The sequence below is a fragment of the Triticum dicoccoides genome, chromosome 2A (assembly GCF_002162155.2).
Source record: "Triticum dicoccoides isolate Atlit2015 ecotype Zavitan chromosome 2A, WEW_v2.0, whole genome shotgun sequence".
NCBI classification, from domain to species: domain Eukaryota; kingdom Viridiplantae; phylum Streptophyta; class Magnoliopsida; order Poales; family Poaceae; genus Triticum; species Triticum dicoccoides.
This window is the reverse complement of record NC_041382.1, coordinates 86,232,076-86,238,802: the sequence shown is the minus strand read 5'-3', so window position 1 is coordinate 86,238,802 and position 6,727 is coordinate 86,232,076. Positions and strand designations below refer to the sequence as shown.

Sequence of the window (6,727 nt, the reverse complement as noted above, 5' to 3'; positions counted from 1 at the left end):
CTTGAATGTTCGTCAAGTATTTGTACTACGGTATATAGTAGCGACGTACTCCTCATTATTGTACTCCCGTTTGAAGCTAATGGACCAATATTGCAGCCCAAAGGCCCAACACAGATAATCGCTAAATTGTACTAGCCGCATCGTGAAAATAGGCACAGTTACAGCCGTCGATCTAGTAGTCAGTTTCCCTCTTGGTTTTGTTGGTGGCTTCGTGCGCCCATGCGCCATCGCCTCTCGGCCTTCGCTGCTTCTTTCGGCACCGCAGGAGCACAGGGCATTCCAAGCTTCTACTCCGGTGATTGAATCTTCGGCTGCTTCATCAACTGATGTTGGCATCGCATCATACTACATCAATTTCAAGGTATGTCACCAAAGTAGTAGTACAACAACGAACTGCCGGTGGATTTGCCAGATCTAACACACATGACAAATTTAAATTCTTGGTGAATTAGTGGTTTGATCTGCAAATTATATGTGGAACATTACAATTTCAAAAGCTATTTTTTTTTTTGCAATTTCGAAAGCTAATTTCACTCTTTGTTTAAGGTTTCAATGATTGGAGTATATACGAAGAGGAGGGATACAGCTAAAGTAGATTTATTTTTATAAGAAGGCGTACTTTCAGCTCAAATATCATGCTACCAAAAATATAAATCCGTACATACATGCTAAAGCTAATATTAAACCAACAAAATTGTATCTTGTTAGTATTATCAAATGGGTTATCAAATATATATTGCTGTGCATCCATAATGCTGCTTTTGAGGCTAAATAGTTATATTGTGTCCCTTAAGCCATTATTATTTTTCTCGCCCCCCTCATGCCCGAATCCTGGCTCCGCCCCTGGCAGAGAGATATCAGCTCTGACATGGCTACGTGGGATCAATTCCAGGTGATTAATTACGTATTCCCTGTAAAGAAATATAAAAGGGAGTGCATGTGGCGCTCACCGATGCTTCTTTCACCATTGCTCCCCCTCTTATTGAACAACCGAAGAATCTCCGACGAAAAGTCAAGAAACAGAAGAGTCGGCGACTCGGCGCAGAAGCTAGCGGAAGTCCTTGGGAAATAATGGACGGTAACTGTGGATGGATTCCACATGGTGCGTCCTTACTGAAATGCAACTTGTTTTGTCGATTCGAACTGACTTTTGAGTGCCTCGTCTGCTTGTTTGTGTGTTTGTTTTCTGCTTTTGAACTGACGTGCGAGCCAGTGATGCTCTAACCGAGTGACTGTACCCATGTTACTGTAAGCCATTGTTTTACATAGCGCTTTGGCATGCATGCGTACCACCCAGTAAAAAGTTCACGTTGACAGGTTCTGGACGTGGAGGCAACCCGTTCTCATTTCGGTAAAGTTTAAAACAGTTTGCCACCACACCGCAGAGCTAATGGTTCACCCCTGGGCAGAACATAGAGCCGGTGGTTTCTACTTTGATTTTTTTTTTAATCCTGAATGGACTTTTAAAAATGTTCTAGTATTATTTTTTAGTATTCATGTGGATGCATGTGAAACCATGTTCACCTAGGTATTTTCGATTAACATGCCCCAAGATTATTTCAGAATCCGTCGTCATTTTGGCTATGTTTACATCCAAGCGGTGTCGTGCACACGCATGCCAAAGGAAAATCGATGTCAATTTTGCTGGTGCTACAAGCATATGATGCACCAGCAAATATGGCACGTGAAATTTGCACCAGAGTATTTTACTTGAGATCTTTTCACCCTTCTTATCAGACATCTCGAGCCCGACACGACCACCTGGAATCAATTCCGGGTGGTTAAGTACGGGTGGCGCTCACCGATGCAGCTTCCACCATGGTCTCCTCGCTTATACTACCTCCGTCCTGATTTGTTGGCCCCTTTGTACTTTATGTCAAATTTTGATCATATATTTAACTAACAAAATATAAAATGTTATTGCATGTCATGAAAAATTATATCATTTGGATTCGTATTCGAACATAGTTTTCGATGATACTATTCTTATTATGTATAATTTACATTTTATTAGTTAAAATCATGATCGAAGTTTGACCCTAAATACGAGGGGACTAGTAAATCAGGATAGAGGTAGTACTATATTAAACCGTCGAAGTATCTCCCACGGAATATATTTTTAAGAAACACATAAAAATCGGCGACTCGCCGCAGGAGCTAGCTAGCCTAGGTCGTTGGAAAATAATGGATGGTATCTACGGATGGACTCCACATGGTGCGTCCTTACTCAAATTAGAAGAACGCCCGTGCGTTGCAACGGGGCCACATTAACTTTAAGAGTTCAATATTAATCATGTTAATAATACATTTAATATTCTCATACATATCAAGTGACACTGGCGACCTTTTTTGTCAATTTAGCAACAGGCTCAGTTGCAACGGGCTCTTCATACATATCAGACAACTCGCTACTACTTAAACTACAACTATGGCTACCAATATTTTTTTGTCAATTTAGCTCAGCAATAGTGCCTGGCTTAATAGATTGCTTTGCATTCACCTCCTCAGAAGACAGAGAGAACCAACTCAACATGTCAGAAGATTAACAGAAATTTCATTTGTATGGCATGAACATATAGCAGGAGCACCAACACATAGATCAGCAGAGAGCAGAGCACAGCATGCACACACTCGGGCCATCTATATCATACACACACAGCAACGCACACACGCATCACGCTGGCATACACATACAGAAAAGTAGGCACACACGCATCATGCGCATTGGCCGGTGCGACGCACGCAGAGCAAGTACGTACGCACGGAGAGCAAGCTAGCAAGCACGCACGCGTCCAACCCCGCCGCTGCATGCGCTGGCAGAAGGTGAGACAGCAAGGGAGACTGCACATTGAAGCTGTCCATGCAAGGCTGGAGGTGCTGGGCCGGCGACGGCGGTGTCAGGACGGCGCTTGATTCGTTCCCGGTGGCGTGGAGTTTGGGGCGGCAACGCGGCGATAGCTAGTGCTCGGGGATGGGGGTTTGGGACGGGGGCAGTCGACCCGATGGCTGGCGAAGTTAACGGGCTCGGGTGACTGGAAATTCGGCGGGTGGCGGCGGCACAGCGCGAGGATGGGACAGGCGGAAAACCTAGCGGGCGTTCAACTACCAATACCCACGCCTTTTTTTTAGGGAAATTGCTTGTGAAAATAACATGCGACGACGACTTAGCGAGCGGTTCCCCTTAAAAAAGACATAGCAAGCAGATTCCCTTAAAACTGGTAGGAATGGATACGATTGATGACGTTGATAAATAGTGGTGAATGTTGGCCTAATTTACTATCATCATGCATGGAAACGAATCATCAAGAAAAAGAATACTTCTTATTACTACACTCATAGGAAGCTTCCTAATCTCTGCTACCAAACAATTTCTGCCCAAACAAGGAAGGAAAGTTATGGACGTGATTCGAAAAGAAACAAATGTTATGAAGATTAATTGTGATTGATTCTTTTACATAAAGACATTACTAAATAATTTGCATCAGTATGGAAAGTTCTGATCCGTTCAGTTTTTTTCATTGTGTGAGAGGGTGAAGTGAAAATAAACCGATGAAGTGGGGGAGGCGACAACAAAAATCTATGACGGTTAACCTACGAAAAAAAACGGACGAAAGTGGTGGGACGAAAAAAAACCTGAAAGCGAGACTACCAACTGCTTCATTTGAAGTAGAGATGCAGCTTGCTTTTATCTATTCGTACGACTTTTGAGTGCCTCGTCTTGTTTGTTTGTGGCGTTTGGTTCAGCTTACCAACTGCGGCGAGCCAGTAAACGAGTGACTGTACCCATGTTACTTTAAGCCATGCATTGTTTCACCGCGTTGATTCATTCGCACCCAGCCCTAGTCGATGTTAGAGAATCTTAATAGCATGTATATATTTGAATGTCTATATATTTATATAGACAATGGTCTAAAAATATTTTCTCATATACACGTCTAGTTTTGCATCAGAATGTCTATATACAGGGACCATGATAGGTGGGTCGTCGCTGGGGAGAGGAAGAAATCATGACTGCAACTAAATTTAGACAACGCCTTCATATTGTCCAGGCGTGGCATTGTCGAGGTCGATATAAAGGATGTGTATATTTAGACGACCATATAGACAAGCTATTAAACGCCCGTTTTTGGGTCACGTTATGGAAAACAAGTATAGACATTCATATAGACAAACTATTGAAGATGCTTTTACACACATGACGCACGCTCTAGTAAGAAGGCACTGCGTAAACAACACGGCTGCTTACTCCACGATTTGGCCGGTCTTCCCTTTCGAAAACGCAAAACTAAACTTGTTTAATCCCATCCCAAATTTATAGAGTACTAGAAGAACGCCCGTGCGTTGCAACGGGTAACATTTTCGTAATTTTAAGAGTTTAATATTAATCGTGTTAATATTACATTTAATATTCTCATACATATCAAATGACATTGGTGACCTTTTTTACCATCAAATTCTCACACACACACTCTTTTCGTCCCTCTTCTTCACTGTCTCTCCCCCTCTCCCCCTCTCTCTCTCTCTAACACACGCACATATCCATCTTATTGGGTGTGAGACCATAATCCATCTATCTCCCACACACACACTAGTGCATAACAATATGGATTAGGTGTATTATATTTGCCACCACAACTAAGGGAATTAATTTCATGTAAATTGGCCAGTCACAGCTCCGTGACAAACAATGCATCTAAATTCTCGGCGTTATTTTTATGTAATATGCTCTCTCTCTCTCTCTCCCTCTGATATTATAGGACCAAAAACTTTTACCAATTACCATACTGTAGAACACCACACTCCTCACTGCATCGATGGGTGGTGGGTGGTGTCTCTCCTCTATCGCCATGGACCTGTGCTGGCTTGAGTCCATGTCCGCCGTTGGCCGCTGCTCGCATTCGTCCCACCCATCGCCCAAGCCGGCGTTAGGAGCAAACTCAGTAGTCTTGCCCACCGTCATGGCTCCATTCCACGAGATCGAATCAAGCATCATAGAGTTCGGGGAGGAGTAGCATTTCCACCGTCAGCTCCTCGCTGATGTATCAGCGTAGAGTGCGGGGAGGACACGGAACGTAAATACCTGGAGTTTAGCGCTGGTGGCGGGAACGACCGACACGGCCTCCTTGCGCCGCTCCTCGCTGCCCGCCCTGCTTTGGGGATCCTAGCGCCCTGCCCCTAGGGTTCCGCGCTGGCGGCGTTTCCCTCAAGAAAAAAAGCACGTCTCATGTCCGGCTTGTGCAGGAATCCATCACCAAGTAGGATCAGTAGTTCCGTCCCGAATCGGTTATGTTGCAAGTCCTAGCTATAGCTATATATACGTATTACCCTGCACCCCTATAAACAGTACACCCAGAGACCAATAGAAAGATCAGCGGGCACGAGGCATGCCCGTGTGTATCAATTTCTTGCGCGTATCCGTGTTGCTTCTAGTAGATCGATACTACATCAACCGTGGTTAGCCAGCTACGTCCAATCTATTCGAGTGTTTTCGTCTGCGTACGTGTTTTTCTGGTATATACTTCAGAATTCAGTCAGTCGGGGGCGGGATGTCTAAGCAAAGAAGGCAGGGCGAGGAGGATGAGCCCAACTACTACCGCGACCGCAGCGGCAACAAGGAGAAGAGCCTCTATCTGGTTCTAGACGACTGGCACAAGGGCTTCACCATCCGCAAGAACGATGCCGACAGTCCCGACCTCAGCGCCCCCCTATCCTCCGGCTAGTGTCACCTGAGCGTGGCCATGCCATGTAGTTCGCAGCCCTGGGCAGCAACATCATCGCCACGAGCAACATACACGCCGGAACCCTCTTCTACGACACTGACACCACCGGACTGCCCGTCGGCCCTCCCGTTCGAGACGCACTGCTTTGTGGCTCCAACACCTTCCTGACCTCCAGCGCCGGCGACGCGCTGTACGGGTTCGCCTTCCACTTCATGGAGTGGTATGTGTCCTTCGAGGCGATGGCGAAGCCACCGACGACAGAAGACGACGACCTGCTGCCCACCTACTGGTCCTGGAAAAGCATGCCGACGCCCTTCACCAAGGACGAGATGATCTTCTCCTACGCGCTGCACCCGGACGGGCGCACCATATTCGTGTCCTCGTGGAGCAGGGCGGTCTGCGGCACGTACTCCGTCGACACCAGGAGCTGCAAGTGGAGGCGCCATGGGGAGTGGATGCTGCCTTTCAGAGGCCAAGGCTCCTTCGCCGCCGAGCTAGACGCATGGGTCGGGCTGCACGAGGACGGCTACGTCTGCCCCTGCTAGGTTGCCTCCCGCAGTGGCGGCACCACGCAGCAGCCGGAGTGGAAGATGGCCGACAAGCGTAGGATGTGGATCCCGTGGCATCAGCTAGAGTTTCGCCTGCGTCGGATGTGATGGCGCGGGTGGAGTACCGAGGAGTCGCCGGTGTCGGCCAGGGCCTGGGGCACAGAGGAGTCCTCCTAGTCAAGGAGATCGGAGAGAAGAAGATGATGGCGGCGCGAGGACACATGAGGGTAGACGTCGAGAGGATCGGCCATCCAGGCTCGTGAGGAGGGCAGCGGTGGGAGGATCGAGTTAATGGTACCGTGTACAAAAATCCCATCAAAACAAGTAAAATATACCAGCAATGCTTGATTGATTTAGATTTGATTTTTATAGGCATTTTCGGATTTGTAGGGCATGTGCCCACGGTACTCGCACACTGTACCTTTTTTGACGTGTATGATTCATGATAAGAAATGAAAA

General features: G+C 46.7%; 1 pseudogene; it reads left to right on the top strand.

The window, feature by feature from the left end:
* The first annotated feature begins 5,429 nt into the window (after positions 1-5,429).
* Positions 5,430-6,376, top strand: LOC119357666 (annotated as a pseudogene).
* The last annotated feature ends 351 nt before the right edge of the window (positions 6,377-6,727 follow it).